The sequence below is a fragment of the Trichechus manatus genome, unplaced genomic scaffold (genome assembly GCF_000243295.1).
Source record: "Trichechus manatus latirostris isolate Lorelei unplaced genomic scaffold, TriManLat1.0 scaffold00043, whole genome shotgun sequence".
Taxonomy (NCBI): domain Eukaryota; kingdom Metazoa; phylum Chordata; class Mammalia; order Sirenia; family Trichechidae; genus Trichechus; species Trichechus manatus.
Window position 1 is genome coordinate 10,692,170 of NW_004443979.1, and position 26,567 is coordinate 10,718,736.

The 26,567-nt window shown below is 38.9% G+C and overlaps 1 protein-coding gene across 4 annotated transcripts in view; it reads right to left on the reverse strand.

The window, feature by feature from the left end:
- The window catches only part of G2E3 (G2/M-phase specific E3 ubiquitin protein ligase), an 84,881-nt gene extending 73,965 nt beyond the window's left edge, over positions 1-10,916 (reverse strand). For 2 of the 4 annotated variants that reach the window (XM_004376553.2, XM_023731502.1), the window contains exon 1: positions 10,787-10,907. The gene's annotated coding sequence lies outside the window, so the exon portion shown is untranslated. Of the gene's footprint in view, positions 1-10,786 lie in introns of all 4 variants that reach the window. The other 2 variants (XM_023731498.1, XM_023731499.1) reach the window with 2 other exon arrangements.
- Between the last annotated feature and the right edge of the window lie 15,651 nt (positions 10,917-26,567).

Below are 26,567 nucleotides of genomic sequence, written 5' to 3' on the forward strand. Positions count from 1 at the left end.
ATATATATACACACACATACATATATGTACGTATATATATACATAGCAACCAAAAGAGAGCAGGACTGGCAATACTAATCTCAGATAAAATAGACTTTAAGGCAAAATCTACCATAAAAGACAAGGAAGGACATTATATAATGTTTAAACGGACAACTCACCAAGAAGACAAACCCAAATAAATACGCAGCCCAAGAGAGTGCTCCAAAATGTATAAAATAAAAAAACAAATACATTGCTGTTGAGTTGATTCTGACTCAACCCTACAGGACACAGTAGAACTGCCCCATAGGGTTTCCAAGGAGCAGCTGGTGGATTCGAACTACTGACCATCTGGTTAGGAGCTGAACGCTTAACCACTGCACCAAAACAAACTCTAACAGCACTGAAAAGAGAGAAATAGTTCCACAATAATAGTAGGAGACTTCAACATGCCACTCTTGGTAAAGGGCAGAACATCCAGAAAGAAACTCAATGAAGATACAGAGGCTCTAAAGGCCAAAATGAACCAACTTGACTATACAGACATATACAGAACACTCCACCCAACAGCAGTATACATTCTTTTTTCAGCACACATGGAATATTCTCCAGAATAGGCTACATTTTAGGCCACAAAGCAGCCCTCAATAAAATCCAATCCCAGAAGAACTAGATGGTGCCTGGCTACCACCACTGACCACTGTGACAGAGATCATAATAGAGGGTCCCAGGCAGAGCAGAAGAAAAAAGTAGAACAAAATTCAAATTCACAAATAAACCACCAGACTTACTGGTCTGACACAGACTGAGGAACCCCTGAGACTATGGGCCTTGGATACCCTGCTAACTCACAACAGAAGCTACTCTCGAAGTCCACCTTTAAGATTAGACAGGCCTATAAAATAAGCAATAACACAAGTGAAGAATGTGCTTCTTATCTTAATTCAATTATACGAGACTAAATGGGCAACATCTGCCCCAAAAGCAAAGACCAGAAGGCAGGAAGGGAGAGGAAAACTGGATGAATGAACATGGAGAACCTGGGGGGAAAGGGAAAGGAGAGAGCTGACACATTGGGGTGACTGCAACCAATGTCACAAAACAATTTGTTAATAAATTTGTGAACAAAAAACTAATTTGCACTGTAAACTTTCACCTAAAACACTATAAAATTTTTAAAAATGTAAAAAAAAATTAAAAAATCAGTTTCTTTCAAAAAAACCATGATTCATTAATATGCTGTCTATAAGAGACTCACTTTAGAGCTAAAAACACATAGGTTGGCAGTAAAGGAACAGAATAAGATATTCTACACAAACAGTAACCAAGAGTAAATTGTAGTGTTCTTTAAAGCTTAATATAAGACAAAGTAAACTTTAAGTAAAAAATTGTTACAAGAGACTAAAGACATTACCTATTAATAGAAGGATCAACTGCATCAAGAAGATATTACAATTATAAACATATATGCACCTAATAAGAGAGACCCAAAATCTATGAAGCAAAAGTTGAAAGAAAAGAAGGGAGAAATGGACAGTTCTACAATAAGAGTTGAAGACTTCAATATCCCACTTTCAATAATGGAACAAACAATAGAAAGAATAGCAACATCAAAGAGGAGACTTGAACAGCACTACAAACATCTCAACTTAACAGATATACATAGAACACTCCACCCAACAACAGAATACACATTCATCTTAAGTGCACATGGAAGATTCTCCAAGATAAACCTTATGTCAGTTCACAGAACAAGTCTAAATAAATATTGAGAGAAAGAACTCACTCAAAGTGTCTTCTCCAATCACAATAGAATGAAATTAGAAATCAACAGCAGAAGGAAAACTGGAAAATTCATAAATATGTAGAAGTTAAACAACACACTATCAAATAACCAATAGATCAAAGAAGAAATCACAAGGAAAATTAGAAAATTACTTTGAGACAACTGAAAAAAAAAAATACAACATTATCAAAACCTATGGAATGCAACAAAAGCAACAGAGGGAAATTTATAGTTATAGACACCTACATTTAAAAGATCCCAAATAAATGCCTAACTTTACACTTTAAGGAACTAAAAGCAAAGCTTTTAGCTGAGAGTAAACTAAACCTAAAGTTAACAAATATGAGAGCAAAGATAAGCAAAACAGAGAAGAGAAAAACAATAATCAACGAAACCAAAGTTGCTTCTTTGAAAAAAAATGAGCAAAATTAACAAAGCTTTAGCTACAATTACCAAGAAAAAAAAGACTTAAATTATTAAAATCACAAATGAAAAGTACTAACATTACTGCAGACCTTACGAAAATACAAAGATTTATAGTAGAATACTATGAATAATTGTATGTCAACAAATTAGATAACCTAGATGAAACAAATTCCTAGAAACACACAAAATGTCGAAAATGATTCAACAAGAAATACAAAATTTGAAGTGATCTATAACAAGAGATTGAATCAGTAATTGAAAGCCTTCCAAAAAAAGAAAAGTCCAGGACCAGTTGACTTGACTGATGAATTCTACCAAACAAAAATCAACACCAAACCTTCTCAAACTCTTACCAAAAATAGAGGAGAAGGGAACATTTCCTAACTCATTCTATGAGACCAGCACTACCGATACCAAACCCAGATAAAGACATTACAAGAAAACTACAGACCAATACTACTTATGAATATAACGCTAAAATCCACAAGAAAATACTAACAAACTAATCCATATTAAGAAGATTATACATCATGACCAAGTGGGACTTATTTCAGCAATGCAAGGATGGTTCAACAAATGAAAATCAAAGTAGTACACCACATTAATAGAAAGAAAAAAGCCACATGATCCTCTCAATTGATACAAAAAAAGCACTTGACAAAATCCAATACCTTTTCATGATAAAAACACTCAACAAACTAGGAATAGAGGGGAACTTCCACAGTAGCAATCAATAAACCAAACGATGCATTGCACTGGGAAAATCTGCTGCAAAAGATCTTTTTAAAGTGTTAAAAAGCAAAGATATCACTTTAAGGACTAGGGTGTGCCTGACCCGAGCCACGGTGTTTCCAACTGCCTCATATGCATGTGAAAGAAGGACAGTGAATAAGGAAGACTGAAGAAGAATTGATGCATTTGAATTATGGTGTTGGCGAAGAATACTGAATTCTCCACGGACTGCCAGAAGAACAAATATGTACTGGAAGAAGTACAGCCAAAATGCTCCTTAGAAGCAAGGATGGCTAGACTTCATCTCATGTATTCTGGACATGTTATCAGGAGGGACCAGTCCCTCTACTTTATGCTTGGCAGAGTAGAGGTTCAGCGAAAAAGAGGAAGACCCTCAACAAGATGGATTGACACAGTGGCTGCAACAATGGGCTCAAGCATAGCAACAGCTGTGAGGATGGTGCAGGACCAGGCATTGTTTTGTTCTGTTGTATACAGGGTCGCTATGAGTCGGAACCGACTCAACAGCACCTAACAACAACAACATGGAAAAACTCACAGCTAATATCATAGACAATGGTGAAAGACCGGAAAAACTTTCAAACTAAGATCAGGAACAAGACAAAGATGCCCACTCTTGCCACTTCAGGACCCCTGATGGTGCAGTGGTTAGAGCACTCAGCTGCTAACCAAAAGATTGACGGTTCTAACCCATCAGCTGTTCTGTGGGAGAAAGATGTGGTCATCTGCTTCCATAAAGATTTGCAGTCTTAGAAAACCTATGGAGTTGCTATGAGTTGGAATCAACCTGACGGCAGTAGGTTCTTGCCAGTTCTAGTCAACAATGTATTGGAAGTGCTACCCTGAGCAATTAGGCAAGACAAAAAAATAAAAGGCATCCAAATTGGAAAGGAAGAAGTAAAAACATCTCTATTTGCAGATAATGTAATCTCATATAAAGTCAAAAAGAACCCCAAAAAATAACTCTTAGGGCTATAGGTTCAGCAAAGTTGCAAGATAAGATCAACACCCAAAATCAGTGGTATTTCTATATACTACAAATGAATAATCCAAAAAGTAAATTAAGAAAACAATTCCACTTACAATAACATCTGAAAAAATAAAACACTTAGGAATAAATTTAACCAAGGAGCTGAAAGACTTGTACACTGAAAACTACAAAACATTATTGCAAGAAATTAAAGAAGACCTAAACAAATGGGAAGACAGCCACAATCATAGATTGGAAGACTTAAAATTGTTGGGATGGCAACGCTACCCAAAGCAAACTACAGATTCATTGCAATCCCTATCAAAATTCCAACTGCCTTTTTTGCAGAAATGGAAAAGCTGATCCTAAAATTCATATGGAATTGCAAGAGATCCCAAACAGCCAAAGTAATTTTGAAAAAGAACAAAGTTGGAGGACTCCTAGTTCCCAGTTTCAAAATTTACTACAAAGCTAAGTAATCCAAACAGTGTGCAAGTGGCATAAGGACAGATATACAGATCATTAAAATAGAAGTAAGAGTCTAGATACAGCCCATACATCTATGGTCAAATGGCTTTCATCAGGTAGCAAAACCATTCAATGGGAAACGAACAGTCTAACAAATAGTGCTGAGACAAATGGATTTTCACATGCAAAAGAATGAAGTAGGACCCTTTTCTCACACCATATAGAAAAACTAACTCAAAATGGGCTAAAGAGTTAAATGTAATAGGTAAAACTATAAAACTCTTAGAAGAAAACTTAAGGATAAATCTTCATGACCTTGGATTTGACACTGACTTCTTTCTATTTGACATGAAAGCACAAGAACAAAAGAAAAAAATAAACTGGACTAAAAATTAAACACTTTTGTGCATCAAAGAATACTATTAAAAAACGTGGAAAATGAAAAAAACAACCCACAGAACTGGAGAAGCTATTTGCAAATTATATATCAGATCTGCAAATACTAACCAGAATACAATACAACAACAACAAAAAAAAAAACCAATTTTTAAAATGGGCAAAGAACTTGAATAGACATTTCTTCAACGCAGATATACAAGTGGACATGGACACGTACATGAAGAGATGCTCAATGTCATTAGTCATTCCAAACCAAATCCACTGCCGTCAAGTCAACTTTGACTCATAGTGACCCCACAGGAGAGAGCAAACCTGCCGCACAAGGTTTCCAAGGCTGTAAATCTTTAAGGAAGCAGACTGCCACATCTTTCTCCCTCAGAGCAGCTGGTGGGTTTGAACTGCCGACCTTTTTGTTACAGCCAAGCACTATAACGACTGCACCACCAGGGCTCCCTCATTAGTCATTGTTGTTAGATGCTGTTGAGTCAGTTCTAACTCATCTACAATAGAATGAAATACTGCCCAGTCCTGCACCATCCTCACAATCATGGTTATGTTTGAGCCCATTGTTGCAGCCACTGTGTCAGTCCATCTCTTCAAGGCTCTTCCTGTTTTTCACTGACCCTCTACTTTACCAAGCATGATGTCCTTTCTCAGGGACTAGTCCCACCTGATAACATGTCCAAAGTACATGAGACGAAGGTTCACCATCCTCACTTCTAAGAAGCATTCTGGCTGTACTTCTTCAAAGACATATTTGTTTGTTCTTCTGGCAGTCCACGGTATATTCAATATTCTTCGCCAACACCTTAATTCAAATGCATCAGTTCTTCTTTAGTCTTCCTTATTCACTGTCCAGCTTTCGCATGCATATGAAGCGATTGAAAATACCCTGGCTTGGGTCAGGCGCACCTTAGTCCTCAAAGTGACATCTGTCTGTCCAGCTTTGGCGCTCAGTGTGTGATGGGTAGCTGGAATATTGATGTCATTAGGGAAATGCAAATAAAATCCACAAAAGAAATGAGAGCATATGGCCATTGTACACAAATGTCCACAGCAGCCTTATTTGTAATACAAATAACCTAAATGTCCATCAACAGATGAAAAGATACACAAATTGTGGTATATCCATACAATGGAATACTTTGTCTAATATTCACTGAACACCATCCCTAAAATAGGTAAATTTTATTGTATGCAAATTATATCACTAAAGATGTTAATAAGGTTCACAACTTTCACCTAATACATCAACACCTAAAATATTAAAAAAAAAAAAAAAAAAAAGAACAGATGTCTGTTTAAATCAAAACGAAAATCAACTGAAAGTTACAAGTTTCTACTGACTTACATAAATACACGCAGTCGCTGGGTTACAAACATCCAACTCATGGACAACTCTTACTTGCCCTTTAATGATATGTAAATTTGCCCTCACTTTGAAAGGACTGAACCAACCCTTACTCCTACTCGCAATAAATTCATCACAATCACCTTCACTTGCTGCACATGCAGCTTGTAAATCACTGAAAAAGCTTCAAGTCTTTTCTTGCACTAAAAAACCAAAACCAAACCCACTGCCATCAAGTGGATTCCAACTTATAGCAACCCCACAGGGTTTCCAAGGCTGTAAATCTCTATAGAAGCAGACTGCCACATCCTTCTCCCGTGGAGAGGCTGGTGGTTTCAAAATGCTGACCTTCAGTTCACAGTCAATCACCTTAACCACTGCACCACCAGAGCTCCTTTTTATTGCACTACAGTAAGGCTAAATAAGAACCATATGCACCTGTTCCAACTTAACTACAAATTCTTAAAGACACACATACAGGCAGTCCCCAGGTGACAAACAGATCTCGTTCGTAATGAGAAACTGCCTGTATATAACTAGTCCTCAGGAACCAGGTTTTCTTTCCCCTTTCTGAATACTACCTATACCCATTGTTCATATTTCTTTATGATTCCAATGTTATCCCAGCACATAAAGACCTTTCCAGCTTGGCTTCCAACAGTGTTCTGTACTACATCTCCAAAATTCAAGAAGAAATAATTTGACTGGTCTAGCCTGCATTAAATATCCAGATCTGAATCAAATACCTGTACTGCACTGACTGGAGAAGGGGTGTGGGATAGCAGCATATTAGGAAGGTAGCTACTTAGACCAAATCCTAAGGACTGGTTCTTAGACTGATGTCCCTACAGAGTTGGGTACATTTTTAAAGAAGTTTGTGGGCAAAAAGGTTGGGTAACAGTTTTAAATGTTCATATTCAAAAGGAAAGGCAAACTTTTCTGGTTTACTAATTCCCCAACATTTTAATTCAGAATTGAAATAAATCTAGAAGAGAACCCTCTACTGTGCAAAAATGGCTAATTCTCTATTTTAAAGATACTTTTTATAACACTTAACATATATTACTTTTTTGACAAAACAAATTGCACAGAGTAAATTAAATGTATAAAATTATATATTCCTTAAAAGTTACTATGTCTTTTGGTGCCTCAGTTTTTTCATCTTAATATGGGGATAATAATAAAATAGTCGTGGAGATTAAGTGAGATAGTATGTGTAAAGCATTTAGAGGTCTGTGAATATGAGCAAATACTGCTCTTGATTTTCTTCCATCTGAAATGTCTTCTATGACTCCAATAGTGATTTTTCTATATTTGTGAAACTTACAAATCATATGATACCACTAAAACCTCTCTACTAAACTACACAAATTGTATTCTATCACCTCAGGAAACAAGCAAAAGAAAAAAAAATTTTTTTTAACCTTCTTAGTCATTAACAAGACAAACTGTATTAAATGACTGAAATAACAAGCATTCAGGGAATATACACACTTTAAGAGGGTAAGACACTTAACTGTTCTGTACCAACCATTGCAAACACAAAGATGAAGAAAACAAGAGCTCTTTGTCTACTGCTATATGGTTATAACTAAATAACACTGAGGAAGAAGTACTCTGGCCTGGTAAAGTCAAGGAGACTGTTTGAAACTCATTTGGGTACAATTTTAAGTGGAAATAAAAAGGTCAAAGGCCAAGTACGTATAAAAAACAACGGAGAATAGATTTGGGAATTGCCCTAGTATGAATGGAACACCAGCTAGTCGGGAAAGAGTGGTGGAATATGATGAAGATAATGACTGGAAAGGGAGGCTGGAACTCAACTGAGAGGGCTTTGTTTAAAAAAAAAAAGAAAGAAAAGCTAAGAAAATTGAATGACATATTTTAGGCAATGGGGAACCATCTGACATTTTTACGGAGCAACATTTGGAAGGAGAGACTACAGAGACAGGCAGGAAGCATCAGTTTTAAAAAGGGGAGGCACAGAATTTTGAGTTAAATCTGATTTCTAACTCTAGTTCAAACACTTTATTAGTTGTGTAAGAACAAACCACTGAACCCTTTTTAGCCTCGATATTCTTATCTGAAAATAACAGCTACCTCAGTGTTACTATGAAGATTAATTAGAGATAATATGGTTTGTACAATGCTTAGTAACTCAATATAACCAGGCAAGTAAATAGTAATAGGAGACACACTTATCACTTACTGTGTGAAACACACTATTCTAAGGCCTTTATATGTATTAACTCCTTTAATTATTAAATAACTCCGTTGTTGTCAAGTTGATTCCAACTCATGGCAACCTCATGTATGCAGAGTAGAACCACTCCATAGGGTTTTCAGGCTGTGACCGTTCAGAAACTGATCACCAGGACTGTCTTCCGAGGCACCTCTGGGTGGTTTCGAACCGCTAACCTTTTGGCTAGTAATCGCGCACTTAACTGTTTCCACCACCCAGGGACTCCACTATAACCCTTTGAGGAAAGTATTGCTAATATCCCCATTATACAGTTAAGAGAACTAAAGCACAAAAAGGTTAAATAGCTTGCCTAGGGTCACACAGCTTGACTACACACCAAGTGGTCAAGAGAGGATTTGGACCCTACCAATCTGGCTCCAGTTCCCTTAACCAATATGTTATAATGTCTCTCTAGGAAAGATCAGGAGCCCTGATGGCACAGTGGTTAAGCATTTGGCTGCCAATAAAAGGTTAGCACTTAACAAGCACTTAACACTTAGCACTTAACAAGCTCTTCAAGCTAACTGAATATACAATAAAGTTTGAAAATCACTGAATTAGGTGAATAGTGCAAAAACTCAAACGAGAAGAGTCCAGGCAGGGAAAAGGAACAGATTAAAATGTAAAGATCAAACTCCTTCAAGTGTTTTGGAAATACAAAATAAAACACATTTAATACATTTACTTTAAATGACCCAAAATGGTAATCAGACTAAAAAAAAAAGAAAAAAATTACAACTTGCAAGGAGCATATATGAGCAGAACAGCTCTCTGAAATCCTTACAGAAGCGTACCTAATGTCTTTGTTGCATTCTTAGCAAAATGTTTACATTTCAACCATCATTAAATGCTATTTTAATCTATTTTTCCTGGCTAATACTGAAAACTAAAGGTTATTAGTTAGGATGGGAACAGGGCTTCAAACTCGTTCATTTTGGTTCAACCTCCTGCTGAGAATTTGCCTTTCCACTCCAGATATACTGAATCAGAATCTACAGTTTAACCAGGTCCCCAGGTAATTCTTATGTATACATTAAGAATCACCAGAGGGATCTTGTTAAACTGTAGATTCTGATTCAGCGTATCTGAGGTGGAAAGGCAAATTCTCAGCAGGAGGTGGAACCAGGAAGCCCTGGATAGGGGAATGGATGAATGATGAAGGAATGTCTTTATTCCGAGTATTAAGTCCTACTTTTTAAAAGAATATTTATACAGTTACATGATTTGATACCCTAGTGTTGTCCTTAAAAGGAACATAAAATATCTGTTCTTATAAAGCAACACAAAATTAGTCTGACAATTTTCAATGAGGCAAAATTAATTTTTTTACACATTTCAAGTACTCATTTGTACCTTCAGGGTACACATTTAAACTATTCCAGAAGGCGTGCGAAGTAGTTAAGAGCTCGGCTGGTAACCAAAAAGTCAGCAGTTCAAATCCACCAGCTGCTCTTGGAAACCCTATAGAGCAGTTCTACTCTGTCCTATGGGGTCGATACCAGTTGGAATCGACTCGATGGAAATAGGTTTGGGTTTTTTGGTTGTTTGTTTTTAATCATTAAAAACAAATAACCAAAAAAAAAAAAAAGGAAAGAAAATCCGTTTCTGGAAGCGTTAACAGAATACTTCCAAAATGACTACAATAAGAATCCAGGTTGCCAATGAATGAAGGGAGCGAAAAAGCAGGGCGGTGGAACTAAACCCTATCCCTACTGTTGGCAAACTAAAGACCCTCGTGAATCACTGCTGTTACTACAGCCAGTTTAAATGAGCAAGAGTCTCGGGTTTTTGCGGTACATGAAAAATGTCAACCGTGAAAGAAAAATATCCGGATTTTAAATACAAAGGATACTCGGATTTCAGTTTAAATCCCCACCAGGCACTACAAAGGCTGTCACTTCCTGCGGTCCAGGGTAATAAAGACTGCTCCGGGCATCCCACCTAGAAGCAACTTAGGAGCCACGTAGAGCATCTCTTCATTCTAAACCTGCCCCCAGCCTTCCATCTTTAATAACAGAAGATTCTTTTACCTGTGACAACGCTTTCGCGATTAGATTTAAATAACGCTGACGCTTCAGCATTCAGGATGAATTAGTGGAAATCCTAACTGCAATTACGATGAAGTCGCAAAGCGTATAAACAAGGCTCTAATTTCGGTGGCCGCCTGAGCCTCCGAATCCTCAACACTCCATTTAGAGTTGGCTGTGTGCGCAACCGTCGGAATAGGTGGCCTGGGAGACGCTTCCCAGCGCCCCGACTTCCCAAGTCTCCACTCGACACTCCCAAGGGCACTCTAAGGCCCCCGCTACGCCTCGGGGAACTTCTGTCAGGCCTACCGACCCAGTCCCATCCGCCGTCCCGCTTCTCTCCCTGGAATACCCCGTTTCTTCCCGTTCCCCATCTACTCACCACGGAGCGCTGGGCAAAAGTTCCAGAGCCGCCTGTATCACTTTTCCCTTCTCGCGCTGTGCCCGAAGCCAGCCGCGAGCTGCCCATCCAACGGCCAGCACGATTCAAATTCACCCACTTCCGCCCACAACCCGGAAGGAGCCCTCGACCCCGCCCACAGAAGGGCGTGCCCCGCGGCGGCGCAGGTTGTGGGGAAAAACCTAGGGTGCATCCGCTTTTCTCTTCCTCGCTGCTGTAGTTGTTCTGTACCCTTCGTTTCAATTTCTTTTGTCCAGTCTCTCTCCCTACCTAGGTCCACAGAAGCGCGGATCGATGTTTCTGCCCGGTGGCTCTTTAGAGGATCCTCATGTTTCTGAAATGGACTGAGACGTGCTGAAATTTTCTGACATTCAAGGAACGCGGAAAGTAAAACCACTAGCGGAGCCGGGACGTTTTTACCGCTCCCCTCGCCCTCGCGTAAACAGCAGCAACAGGTTACTTAGTGTGGGGTTTGGCCGTGCCTTAGTCCTAGCCCGGCACTGTCAGGATTTAACCTCTTGCCCTCCTCAGAGGAAGAGAAAAAGCCGAGTGCACCAATCACCCCTTTTCCAGTCACAAACTTAAAATAAGTGGTCGGACCACTTCCTAGTCCCAAATGAAACATTCGAGGACATGTGCTAGAAAATGACAAATTTTTTTTCTCCTATAAGGGATCATGTTGCAAGATTATTACGCAGTTATCCTAGGATTCTTGGGACAACTATCATTTTTCTTTAGCAAGGACCACCCAAATACCCTTGATTCACAATGTCCTTAGCTTCTGAAAACATGATCTGGAAGCTTTAAGAAAGGAAAAAAGGACAGGACATCTTAGACGAAACAAAACCTAAACCCTGACTGACCTTTAGGGATCTGGTGATGATTTATGTCGCCCCCAGATCATCTTCATATCTAATAGCATTGATTTACCTAAAATGATCAGTTCAAGCCAAGCCAGGACATAACATCTTCAGCCTCCGAACTGCAACTGAAAGATTCGTTCTCTCCGTTTTTAGTACTTTATCTTAGAGATAATCTGACACGGGGTGTAAAGCTATTCACGGATGCAGTGTTTTTAAAAATAGTGGAAAATAGAAAATAACCTAAGTGTCCACCAATAGGGATGATACGATACTTCAGGATATGATATACTGGCACAGTGCAGGCCCGAAAAATAATGAAGTAAATCTGTAAGTATTAAAATGAAATATTGCAAAAAGTCAGTGTCTTAGTTATCTACTGCTGCTATAAGAGAAATATCACAAGTGGAAGGCTTTAACAGAAATTTATTCTCTCACAGTCTAGGAGGCTAGAAGTCCAAATTCACGGGGCTCATTCCAAGATGAGGCTTTCTCCCTCTGTTAGTTCTGGGGGAAGGTCCTTGTCATCAATCTTCCCCTGTGTCTAGGAATTTCTCAGCAAAGGCAACCGGGTCCAAAGGACACGCTCCACTACTGTCTCTTCTTTCTTGGTAGTAGGAGGTCACCCTCTCTCCTTTATATCTCAAAAGAGATTGACTCAAAACACAACCTAATCCTGTAGATTGTGTCCTGCTTCATTAACATACCTGCTTCTAATCCTGCCTCATTAACATGATGTTGTTCTTAGGTGCCGCCAAGTCAGTTCTGACTCATAGCGACCCTATGCACAACAGAACAAAACACTGACAGGTCCTGCGCCATCCTCACAATCATTGCTACGGTTGAGTCCATTGTTGCAGCCACTGTGTCAATCCATGTGGTTGAGAGTCTTCCTCTTTTTGACTGACCTTCTACTTTACCAAGCATGATGTCCTTCACCAGGGACTGGTCCTTCCTGATAACATGCCTAAAGTACGTAGGACAAATTCTCACCATCCTTGCTTCCAGTGAGAACTCTGGCCGTACTGCTTCCAAGATAGACTAGTTTGTTCTTCTGGCAGTCCATGGTATATTCAATATTCTTTGCCAACACAGTAATTCAAAGCTGTGAATTCTTCAGTCTTTCTTATTCTTCATCCAGCTTTCACACGCATATGAGGCGATTGAAAATATCATGGCTTGGGTCAGGCACGCCTTAGTTCTCTAAGTGACATCTTTGCTTTCCAACACTTTAAAAATGTCTTTTGCTGCAAATTTGTCAAATGCAATGCATCCTTTGATTTCCTGGCTGCTGCTTCCATGGGCATTGATTGTGGGATCCAAGTAAAATGAAATCCTTGACAACTTCAATCTTTTCTCTGTTTATCATAATGTTTTTGTTCCAGTTGTTAGGATTTTTGTTTTCTTTCTGTTGTGGTGTAATCCATACTGAAGGTTGTAGTCTTTGATCTTCATCAGTAAGTGCTTCAAGTCTTCTTACTTTCAGCAAGCAAGGTTGTGTCATCTGCATATCATAGGTTGTTAATGAGTCTTCCACCAATCCTGATGCCACATTCTTCTACATATAGTCAAGCTTCTCGGACTATTCACTATACAGATCAAATAAGTATGGTGAAAGGATACAACCCAGATGCACACTTTTCTTGACTTTAAACCACACAGTATCCCCTTGTTCTGTTTGAATGCCTGCCTCTTGGTCTATGTACAGGTTCCTCATGAGCACAATTAAGTGTTGTGGAATTCCCATTCTTTGCAATGTTACACATAATTTGTTATGATCCACCCAGTCGAATGCCTTTGCATAGTCAATAAAACACAGGTAAACATCTTTCTGGTATTCTCTGCTTTCAGCCAGGACCCATCTGACATCAGCAATGATACCCCTCATTCCACATCATCTTCTGAATCCAGCTTGAATTTCTGAATCCAGCTTGAATGTCAATGTACTGCTGTAAGTTTTTCAATTATCTTCAGCAAAATTTTACTTGCATGTAATATTAATGATATTGTTCGATAATGTCTGCATTCTGTTGGATCACCCTTCTTTGGAATGGGCACAAATATGGATCTCATCGAGTCAATTGGCCAGGTAGGTGTCTTCCAAATTTCTTGGCATAGACAAGTGAGGACCTCCAAAGCTGCATCTGTTGACACATCTCAATTGATATTCCCATCAGTTGCTGGAGCCTTGTTTTTCATGAATGCCTTCAGTGAAGCTTGGACTTCTTCTTTCAATACCATCAGTTCTTGATTATATGCTGCCTCCTGAAATGGTTGAACATTGACCAATTCTTTTTGGTGCAATGACTCTGTGTATTCCTTTCATCTTCTTTTGATGCTTCCTGTGTCGTTCAAAATTTTATCCAGAGTCCTTCAATATTGCAACCCTAGGCTTGAATTTTTTTCATTTCTTTCAGCTTGAGAAATGCCAAGCATGTTCTTCCCTTTTGGTTTTCTAACTCTAGGGTCTTTGTTCATTTCATTATAACACTTTACTCTGTCTCCTGGAGCCGCCCTTTGAAATCTTCTGTTCAGCTCTTTTACTTCATCATTTCTTCCTTTCACTTTAGCTACTTGATGTTTAATAGCAACTTTCAGAATCTCTTCTGACATCCATTTTTGTCTTTTCTTTCTTTCTTGTCTTTTTAATGACCTTTTGCTTTCTTCGTTTATGATGTCCTTGATGTCATCCCACAACTCGTCTAGTCCTCTGTTATTAGTATTCAGTGCATCATATCTGTTCTTGAGATCGTCTCCAAATTCAGGTAAGATATGCTCAAAGTCATATTTTGGTTCTTGTGGACTTGTTTTAATTTTCTTCAGCTTCAGCTTAAACTGGCATGGGAACAATTGATGGTCTGTTCCACACTTGGCCCGTGGTATTGTTCTGACTGACAATATTGGGGTTTTCCATTGTCTCTTTCCACAGATTTAGTTGATTTAATCCCTGTGTTTTCCATACGGTGAGATCCTTGTGTATAGTCGCCGTTTATGTTGTTGGGAAAAGGTATTTGCAATGAATAAGTCGTTGGTATTGCAAAATTGTGTCATACGATCTCCAGCGTTGTTTCTATCATCGAGACCATATTTTTCAACTGCCAGTCGTTCGTCTTTGTTTCCAACTTTCGCATTCCAATCACCAGCAGATATGCATCTTGATTGCATGTTTGATGAATTTCAGACTGCGGAAGTTGGTAAAAATCTTCACTTTCCTCATCTTTGGCATTAGCGGTTGGTGTATAAATTTGAATAATAGTCATATTAACTGGTCTTCCTTGTAGGTGTGTGGATATTATCCTATCACCGACAGCATTGTACTTCAGGATAGATCTTGAAATGTTCTTTTTGACAGTGAATGTGATACCATTCTTCTTTGTCATTCCCAGTATAGTAGACCATATGACTGTCTGATTCAAAATGGCCAATATCAGTCCATTTCAGCTCACTAATGCCTAGTATATTGATCTTTATGTGTTTCATCTCATTTTTGATTTCCAATTTTTCTAGATTCATACTTTGTACATTCCATGTTCCCATTATTAATGGATGTCTCCAGCTGTTTCTTCTCACTTTGAGTCATGCCACATCAGCACATGAAGGTTCCAAAAGCTTGACTCCATCCACGTCATTAAGGTTGACTCTGCTTTGAGGAGGCAGCTCTTCCCCAGTCATCTTTAGAGTGCCTTCCAATATGAGGGGCTCATCTTCCGGCACTATATCAAACAATGTTCTGCTGCTATTCATAGGGTTTCACTGGCCATTTTTTTCAGAAGTAGACTACCAGCTCTTTCTTCCTAGTCTGTCTTAGTCTGGAAGCTCTGCTGAAACCTGTCCACCATGGGTGACCCTGCTAGTATATGAAATACTGGTGGCGTAGCTTCCAGCATCACGGCAATGCACAAGCCACCACAGTATAATAAACTGACAGACAGGTGGGGCTTTTACTGTTAAGCACTTTGAAACTCTTCAGTCGTCTACCCATTACTCAATTCCAAAACCGTTTACACATTGTAGGTATCTGTTAGAGCAGCACAGGGGTTAAGACCTCAGCTGCTAATCAAAAGATTGGCAGCTCGAATCCACCAGCCACTCCGTGGAAACCCTATGGGACAGGTCTACTCTGTCCTATGGGGTCACTATGAGTCAGAATCAACTTGACAGCAACAAGTTTGGTTTTTTGGTTAGAGCAGCATCCTACTCTCGGTACTAAATTATGTCTTAGTTATCTAGTGCTGACATTTGGGCAGAAGAGATGTATTAAACAATGCAGGAAACATGGAAGCCATAAAATAAATATGAAAGCACACGTGTATATTAAAGTTAAAAGTATTTGTATGGTAAAAACCACCATAAAATGTCAAAAGATAAAATAGTCTTGAGAAAATATTTACAGTCATATGACACAACGTAAAAAACTCTAAAACATTTATAATTTGATTTTTTTACAAAGCAATAAAAAATAGACAAAATAAATGAGTAAATAATTTATTGAAGAGGAAATGAAGGAGGACAATAAACATACCCACAAAAAAATACTACCTCAGTTTTGGGAAATGCAAATCAAATAACCAAATATCAATTTCCCTTTATCAGATTGGCAAATATTTTAACAATTCTTAACATCTAATACTGAGGAGGATGTGGTGAAATGTAACACCCCCATCTGGTGTTGCTGGGAGCATGAACTGCTGTAATTCTTGCCAAGTAACTCTTTCACCTAGTCTTGGCAACTTTGGAATTCTCCTACAGAAATAAACACTTTAGTACTTCTTTTTGAAGAACTGCTTGTAGTGGCTACTAACTGGAAACAAGTGTCTCTCAGGAGGAGTATGATTGAGTGAATTAGGGTACTATTAGAAGACTTTCCAAAGCTGTGTTGCTTTGCCCTCTAAAGGGCTACCAGTGCTGCCCCTTAAAATGCAGCCTCCAAAGTTAAACCTGTTGCCATCAAGTCGACTCATAGTGACCCTATAGGACAGAGTAGACCTGCCCCATAGGGTTTCCAAGGCTGTACTCTTTATGGAAGCAGGCCGCCACATCTTTCTTGCGCAGAATGTCTGGGGGGTTCTAACCACCGATCTTTCAGTTAGCAGCCAAGCTCTTAACCACTGTGCCACTAGGGCTCATTCCTCCGAACTTAGGGCTATTGAATTGAGTCAGAGTAGCCTTCTAACCAAGTGAATGACTGACTTGTTTTGTTTTATTCATGCATTACAATGGCTATTTTGCATCAAGGAGACTCACAAAGCAGTACCTGACACTGTGATATGAAGACGTCGATGACGACGAGGTCCCACTACTTATTTTTTATACCTTCCTTTAATACCTTAAATTGGAAAGACATAAACATGCAAATGAAGTATGATATTCTTTAATTAGAAAAGTGACAATATTCTGCTATACAGTAATTTTGATCTATCTGACCTTGCAGCATGGAGCTCATTCTTAAATTAGCACTCACCTAGAATCAATACCAGGGACATTGGTGGTTTAGTGGTAGAATTCTCACCTTCCATGTGGGAGACCCAGGTTTGATTCCCAGCCAATGCACCTAATGTGCAGCTACCACTTATCTGTGTCTGATGCTGAACAGATTTCAAGGGACTAGAAAGGAAGACCTGGTGATCTACTTCTGGAAATCAGCCAATGAAAACCCTATGGATCACAATGTCTGTTCCAATCATAGGCATGCCTCAGAACCAGGTAGCATCTCATTCAGTTGTGCATGGGGTCTCCTTGAGTCAAGGCTGACTCCATTGCAGCTAACAACAACAAGTCTAGAAAAGGAGCATGGGTGTGTAGGGAGGGTAGGGGTGGGGAGCATTGTGTTGCTGGTTGATGGAGAAGCAAACACATAGAAATGGTAGCACTTTTTTGTGTGTCACAGTCTTTCTTTCACACTTGTTCCTTGAACATCATTATTTAACTATAGAATTATCTCTATTGCCAACTTTTGCCTTATGAAAAAGGTACTTATTATGGAGATTATGCTAGAGGAGCAACAAATGACTTTTGTTTTGTACTCTCTTTGCTCCTCTTCTTGTCTAGACATTCTCCTATGATTCTCTGCAATATTGGAGACTTGGTGGTGCAGTGGTTAAGCATGCAGCTGCTAACCAAAAGGTCAGCAGTTTGAATCCACCAGTTGCTCCTTGGAAACCCTATGGGGCAGTTCTACTCTGTCCCATAGGGTCGCTGTGAGTTGGAATTGACTCGATGGCAACGGGTTTCAATGGGTTAGCATACACTTAATAGCTCTCATTATGACATTAATGCTACAGAGTTTTCATCCCATATTTCCAAATTAGTCAATATAATTGATCACTTTGTGCTAGGTCACAATGAGGATATTGTACAAAATAAACTAAAATTCATTACCTTCATGAAACATACATACAAAATGGGGACACGAAGAAAACATTTTTTTAAAAATATTTAATAATAAAGGGCCAAAGTTACTCTACTTTTTCCTGCCTCATCAAGCTTTACTTGTTTAGTTTTTCCTGTTTCCTGTAACGTGAGTGTAGTGAGTCCCTACATTCCTATGCTTAGTTTCAAAATGGTAGACAGACACCTTACCCTCCTGTCCAGTTGGTTCTCCAGAAGTTGATTGCCAGTGGGTGCGGAGTAGTCAGAAAGTCCCAACACAAATTTTTTCCCAAAGCTTTTAAGTTTAGTGTATGAAACTCTCCTTGCTGTAATTCAGAATCAAAATGGAAGAAAGATAGGTTGTATTTTCATTAGCATTTAAAAATCTGTAATTAGAGAGGACTTGCAATCTATTTGAATAGATTCGATGATAATGGGTTTGGTTTGGGTTGGCAATCTATTTAAAAAAAAAAAAAAAAAAATCAGCCATTGAAAACCCTAGGGAGCACAGTTCTACTCTGACACACGTGAGATTGCCATGAGTTGGCATCAGCTAGCTGGCAGCTAGTACTGAGAGAGAGGAGAGGACTTTTGTCCCAGATATTATTTATGTCGGTATAAAAAGGCTATAAACACTCAAATTCTCTTTTTTTAATGTGATTATTAAGGTTGTGTGTCAACTTGCATGGGCCATGATTCTCAGTGCTTTGGCAATTATGATGTATTTGGCACTCGTAAGATGACGTGATCACCTCCATGATGAGATTTAATATAATGTTATCACCTCCATGATGGGATCTACTGTGAGTAGCCAATCAGTTTAAAGGGAATTTCTTTGGGGGGTGTGGCCTGCATCCAATATAGGTGAACTTTCTGGCAAGACTCAAAAGCTTTTGCTTGCTCTAGATCCTGTAGCTGGCTCCTGTTTGTCTGACATCCAGTTCTTGAGACTTGAGCTAGCAGCTTACCTGCCGTCTTGCCTACAGATCTTTGAATTCATCAGTCTTTGCAGCCTGTGAGCCAGAGCCCTGCTGTCTGACTTTCCAGTCTTGGGTTCTCCAGACCCTGAATCAGGAGAAGCCTCCAGCCTGACCACCGATGGAAGATGTTCTAGCCTCTACCACTGCGTGAGCGATTTCCTTGATATAAATCTCTCTCTATATATAGTTATACGCTTTACTGGTTTTTCTTCTCTAGAGAACCCAGCCTAAGACAATCATTAGTTAGCACAGCATTAGAATCTGATTGCCAGAACTTTAAATTTCCCAGAAATAAATGAAATTTAGTTACCATCATATAAATTCTTTCATATTCATAGCTAAAATATCAACATTATTATTTGTTCTGTGTTAATACCATTATTAGTGTATGAGCCCACAATCAATAAATATTTGTCAAGCATCTACTATGCTGTCAGCAGTGTTAATAAATTTCTGAATGCAATTTTACTCACATGTTCCCTAAAACATTCCTCATATTAGTTTACCTGACCAGTCTTTTTACATAAATTTTTGAACTTAAAATACATTTTAGGAAGAGTAGGTGGTTGTCTGCCACCAAATACAACTTTTTCTCAAGGTCTCATCCACATGAATGTTTTGATCTAAAATTTTAATCTAACTGTGGTTCAGTGTCTTTTAAGTCAAACACACCATCTCCTGGCAGCAGGAAGCACCAACCCAAAACAGCAATTTCAGGTCTCTTGTTTCAGAGTTGTTTGCATAATAAGTAGGTACATTAACAGCAGTGAATTGGAATGAGACCATTCCTGCTGGGTAACTGTTTGGTTTTAATAAGACAGGCTCAAAGTTTGCTTGTAGCCCGTATGAGATACAGTGTACTAATATAGGTCGAAGGTATGATATATTTATGTTAACTTTGCTCCTCTTCAGGCTAGTGTTTCAAACAAATTATAGTCTGGATTACTTTTCTTAATTGCTGTCTGTTGGCCTGTAGCATTTACATAGAAATTAAAGCCTCTTTATGTTTAAGAGTAACTTCAATATAGGCGCACATGCTGGTAATGCTACCCAGAATAAATCAAGTAATGAACAACATGTTTGACCAATATCTTAAAAATTCTTGGATACAATTGTTGTCAATCAAAACTGTTTTCAGTTTATTTTGAGTGCTTTGATTTTTTTAATGCCTCCCAAAATACTCAAGGAAAGTGACTTCTCAGCTGAGTTGATAAAGTGGTTTGGTCGTAATGAGCCTGATCATCACTTGCCTGTCTTGACAGGGTTGGAAGAAAACTTTCAAATTCTCACCAAGATCCAGGGCACAAAATTATCGCTTAGGAAGCAGGCACTTGCTTAAAGCTTTGCTTAGACCCTTAGGGATGTTCTCTAGGAATAATTCTTCAAAGAGACTAAGTAGTACAATGTTAGGATCCTGAGTTTTAAAGCTAAACAGGCTGGGATTTGTTGTAGCGAAAAACCATTCAGGCCTTGAATTTTAAAATTCAGAGGATTTATTCAGGGTATTCATCCAGATGAAGAAAACCACCAGCTAACATAAGTGAAAACATGGCAATTTTCAGAGAGAGAGTCTCAGGGGAAAACATAGTTATAGGGTTATAAAACAAGGTTATAGGGTTGAAAACAAGGTTATAGGGTTGAGAAAAGAAATTACAGTGAAAATCATTGTTTGGTTAAACATTCATTGAGGTCAGAAGAGGGAGGGCCAAGCGAAGCAGGAAGGGGCTTCCATCGGATACATATGCTTAAGTATGCTTAGGTAGTCCACAAAGATTGATTACAATGGTCAATTACAAAGTACATTTGAGCATAGAGGTTTATAATCGTAATCATGAGATGCTTACAATGCATGCCTTTAAAAGTGTCTTGTTTTGATGTGAAACATATCTTTGGAGTGCTCGCTACCTGAGGCTGGTGATAAAAAATTTTCACCTAGGCCTCTGCTTGCTCAAGTTAAACCTTTTAGGTTGCCTGGGGAACTTAGATAGTAGGTTGCGCGTAAGGTCTTTTCTGAAATATTGTTTCTATATTCCATCACGAAAAGAGTATTTCTTAAGGCCATTTTAAACAAACACAGCTGTGTCAAAACCTCCCGTGTTTGGTGGATTCCTTCCACATCCTGACTTGTTCACAGAGAAGATAACCTCCCTAACTACCCAAGGTTGCTATGCCAGATAAAGAGCTTAAAAGCAGGCATTGCTAATTTCTGTTTTAATTTGCAGTAGGAACATGGGTTTTAGTTTTTTACAATTTATTCTGGTCAAGGATTTACTGGAAATTTCCCTCTTACAGATTTAAATACTATAACTTACAAACTAAGTATGAAAAACCCAACTCTCTGAGCTTTATTCCCAAAACCCATTGCCGTCCAGTCGATTCCAACCCATAGCGACCCTATAGGACAGAGAAAAACTGCCCCATAGGGTTTCCAAGGCTGTAATCTTTATGGAGGAGCCCTGGTGGTGTCATGGTTAAGAGCTCAGCTGCTAACCGAAAGGCTGGCAGTTCAAATCCACCAGCTGCTCCATGGAAACCCTGTGGGACAGTTCTCTCTGTCCTATAGGGTTGCTATGAGTTGAAATTGACTCAATGGCAATGGGTTATATGAAACCTAACACTAACCTAAAATAATCAGCTAATAATACAGTTTGATTATTATGGGAAATCTCTTTACTCGTCTATAGAATTGTAGGATGTTAATTTAGCAAAGGGCCTAAGATATCATCTAGTTTTAGGTACTTTGTCAATCATAGTACAGAGAAGATTCAGCATTAGCCTGAAAGTTGAATTAAATCAGCAATTTTCAAAATGTGGTTTGTGAGGTCAAACCATTTTTATAATAATACTAAGATTTTATTTTTTTCACCTGCATTCTTTCACAAGCGTACAGTAGAGTTTCCAGAGGGTACATAGGCATAATATTGCAACAGATTGAATGCAGAAACTGATTATGAGAATCCATTGGTTTTCTATTAATTTATATGTTAAAGAAATTTGCATAAATGTAAAACAGTGCCACTCTTATCACTAAATTATTTTTGTTTTGAAAAATAAAAGAATTTGTGCTAAATGTGGTGGGTTCATTATTGTTATTTTTAAAATTAACTAAGTATGCATTTTTAGTTTCTCAATTTTAATTTCTAATACGATAACTATCAATAGCAACAGCTATACACAGCAAGGTGAAGCTTTCGAGGCAGGGGTTTCAAAGAGTTAATAAGTCATTTTTGATGCTTTCTATTGAAAATTTGAAGAGTTTTATGTGCATTTAAATAGAGTTTGCCAGGAAATTTCTGAAACAAAAATAAAGTCATTTACAATGTTTATCTTTTCTGGTAAAAGTTTCCTAAAATGATGAAGTCAATTTGACTAAGACAGTGAAAAAGTCAAGTTATTTTAGTGAGGACAGTAGAATAGTAAAGTCATATCAATGCAGACTGTAAAATGGGTGCATGTAGATGGTTCCTGTTCTCAGTGTACCCCTTCTCAACCTGAGGTGAAAGACTAGTCACATCCAGGGACATGATCAATCCAGATCTTCTATTCTATTTGAGGTGTCATAATCATGAACAAAAGAACCCTGGTAATGCAAACAGTTAAGCACTCGACTGCTGACCCAAAGGTTGGCAGTTCAAACCTACCTGATGGCTCTGCAGGGGAGAGACCTGGTGATCTGCTTCCATTAAGATTACAGCTAAGAAAACCCACGAGGCAGTTCTGCTCTGTCACATGGGGTCTCTATGAGTTCAAATCAACTTGACAGCATCCAACAGCAACAACAATCACGAATAAAGTCTCCAGGGGTGGTTTTTTAACCTCCATAACTATCAGGTTTTCCTGCTTTTTCTGTTTTGCTTTAGTATGATGATTTGTTGACTCATTTGATAGTACAGTGGCTATGCATCTGCGTTTAACACACTGGAGCGAACACATATAAACACTGCACCACAGACAAATACTAAGAATCATTGAGTAGATAGAGTTTAGTTCGCAAATCAAGCCATAGTTTCTCTGCTACTTTATCTGTTGTTGTTAGTTGCCATCCAGTCGATTCTGACTCATGGCAATACCATGTGTGCAAAGTAGAACTGCTCCATAGGGTTTTCAAGGCTGTAACCTTCTGGAAGATCTCCAGGCCTGTCTTCCAAGGCACCATTGAGTGTATTTGAACCACCAACATTTTGGCTAGTAGTCAAGCACTTAACCGTAAAGATTTCTTTTTCCAAGAGGAGAAATTGATGGTCCAATATGAACCCTGAGTGATTCCAGGAATTATTTTACCAAGGTAACAAGTCCTTGCTCATTTTTCAGGTAGTAGCCAGTAGGCTTTTGTACCACAGATATAATACCAGTCTTGATGGCCACCCAAAGATCTGTTTTCTCCTAAAATACCCCTCAAGAATTGTCAAATAGGGAGGAGGGGCCAAGATGGCGGAGAAGTCAGATGCTTCCTGTGGTCCTTCTTATAACAAAGACCCCAAAAAACAAGTAAGTTGATTATATATGACAATCTAGGAGCCCTGACCATCAAAGACAAAGTTGACTAGTCAGACTGAGTGGCAGGGGGAAGGAGAGACAGTTGAGAAGCAGCAAGGATTTGACAGACCTGACCTGGCTGGCACCAGCACCCAGCAGGCTGGATCGGATGGCAGGTGCAGGGTGAGGAAAGCAGTAGCACTCGGGACACGTTTTCTACATCAGGAGACACTAAGCGGCGGAGAGTCTGCTCAAGCCTCCAGAATGGGGGAGAAGCAGTGCTCAATCAGTAAAAGACAAGTACAAGTGTCTAACTTACTGCGTGGATCAAAAAAACCCCACCCTTTGGGAAGTACCTCTCTCCCATTTACTTGCCCCCTCCCTGCTCTGCTCCGGGCCCTGGTCTGGCTTCAGTGATTGCTGTGCCCCCTGGGCTGGAAGTAGGACCTGTTATGCACCCTGAGCCATTCTCCCAGCTTTGGAGAGGGAACAAATTAACAATCAGCAAAAATGATCTGCCAGCTGCTGTAAGCCAGGAACTCAGGGCAGGCACAGCCCCTTTACCTAGGCACAGGCATAAGGAGTCCACAGACTCTGAATGCCTTTCACTCCTGCATAGACCTGTGTGGGCCCATTTCAACAGCGTAGGCCCTCATTAGCACAGTATATACCTGAAGCCTATTTTCAACTGCATCAGCTATAAGGAGTAGCAGTTTTGTGACATTTGACACCATTCTGCCCATTAAGCTGGGTCCTCACCTACCCACATCGCATCAGGTGCTTGAGGACTGGTGGTTCCACCCACTCCACCTAGCCATCTGCGACAGTGGGCCAAGATAAGTGGTGCCTCCCATTCCTTACAGCCAACAGCACTGGGTGCTCATAGTCCAGTTGCAATAGCCACCTACACTCTCTAGGGAACAGGGACATGCCTTCCACCCAGTCACTCAGGGGCAGCCGTCAGCCCCCTACATTGCTCAGCACATGACCCCCTACTGCAGCCAAATATCTGTGCCTACTCCAATCACCCCTGCCCATCTAGGACTGTAGGTGAGAGCCTGCACCACACACTCAGTGACCAACAACCTGGACACCTGAGCTGAATCCACACAAGAAAAATAAATGGACTCCTGGGCTCACATACCTAGTAACAGCTCTAACCACCTGGTGACAGGTCATTAGAGCTTCAAAGACACCAATAATCAAACTAGCTCAAACGAACAACCTATTTGGGCATATCAAAACAAAACCAAAAAAGAGGCCAGGACAACGTAAGCAAATATAAAATAAATAAATGTAATAACTTATTAATGGCTTGGAGACAACAGTCAATATCAAATCACGTAAAGAGGCAGACCATGATGGCTTCAGTAAATGACCAGAACAAAGAACCAAGAAACCTTCCAGAGGAAGAGAACTTCTTAGAGTTACTGGAGGGAGAATTCAAAAGATTAATACAAAGAGCTCTTCAAGAGATCGGGAAGGAGATCAGGCAAAATGCAGACCAAGCCAAAAAATACACAGACCAAATGAGGAATTTAAGAAGGTTATACAAGAGCATAATGACAAATTTAACAGGCTGCAAGAGTCTATGGAGAGACAGCAAACAGAAATTCAAAAGATTAACAATAAAATTTCAGAATTAGACAACTCAATAGAAAGTCATAGGAGCAGAATCGAGACAATGGAAGTCAGAATTAGTGAGATTGAAGATAGAGCACTTGACACCAACTCATTTGAGGAAAAATCAGATAAAAGTATTTAAAAAAATGAAGAAACCCTAAGAATTATGTAGGACTCTATCAAGAAGAATAACCTACAAGTGATTGGAGTACCAGAACAGGGGAGGATAACAGAAAATACAGAGAGAATTCCTGAAGATTTGTTGACAGAAAACTAACCTGATATTATCAAAGATGAAAGATATCTATCCAAGAAGCTCCTCAAACCATACACAGGGTAGATCCCAAGAGAAAGTCACAAAGACATATTATAATCAAACTTCCCAAAACCAAAGATAAAGAGAGAATTTTAAGAGCGGCTAGGAATAAACAAAAAGTCAACTACAAAGGAGAGTCAGTGAGGCTAAGCTCAGACCACTCAGCAGAAACCATGCAGGCAAGAAGGCAATGGGGTGACACACACAAAGACTTGAAGGAAAAAAATTGCTAGCGAACAATTACCTATCCAGCGAAACTGTCTCGCAAATAGGATGATGAAATTAGGGTATTTCCAGATAAGGAGAAGTTTAGAGAATTTGTAAAAACTAAACCAACAATTACAAGAATTACTAAAGGGAGTCCTCCAGTTAGAAAATCGATAAAATCAGATAACAACTCAAGAATAGAACACAGGACAGAATAACCAGATATCAACCCAGATAAGGAAGTCACAAAAATAAATCAAAGCTAAAACACTGAAAATAGGGAAACAGAGATGTCAATATGTAAAAGATGACATTAAAACAAAAAACGATTAAATAATGTAGTCATAGATCTTTTGTATGGAGAGGAAGTCAAGGTGATATCAAGAAATAAAAAATTGGTCAAAACTTAGAAAAATAGAAGTAGATATTAAGGTAACCACAAAGGAAACTAACAATCCCACACATCAAAATAAAAAACAGGAAAAACAAAGACTCAGCAAATACAAAATAAACAACAATGAAAAAGGTGAAAAGCAAATACATAAAGAAAAATGACTCAGCACAGAAAATGAAGTGGAACGAAGAAACTGTCAACAACACACAAAAAAGGCATCAAAATGACAGCACTAAACTCCTACCTATCAATAATTACAGTGAATGTAAGTGGACTAAATGCACCAATAAAGAGACAGAGAGTGGCAGATTGGATAAAAAAACACAATCTGTCTATAGGCTGCCTACAAGAGACACACCTTAGACTTAAAGACACAAACAAAGTAAAACTCAAAGGACAGGAAAAAATACACGAAGCAAATAACACCTAAAAAAGAGCAGGCGGGGCAATATTAATCTCTGACAAAATAGACTTTAAAGTAAAATCCACCACAAAGGATAAGGAAGGACACTATATAATGATTAAAGGGTCAATACAC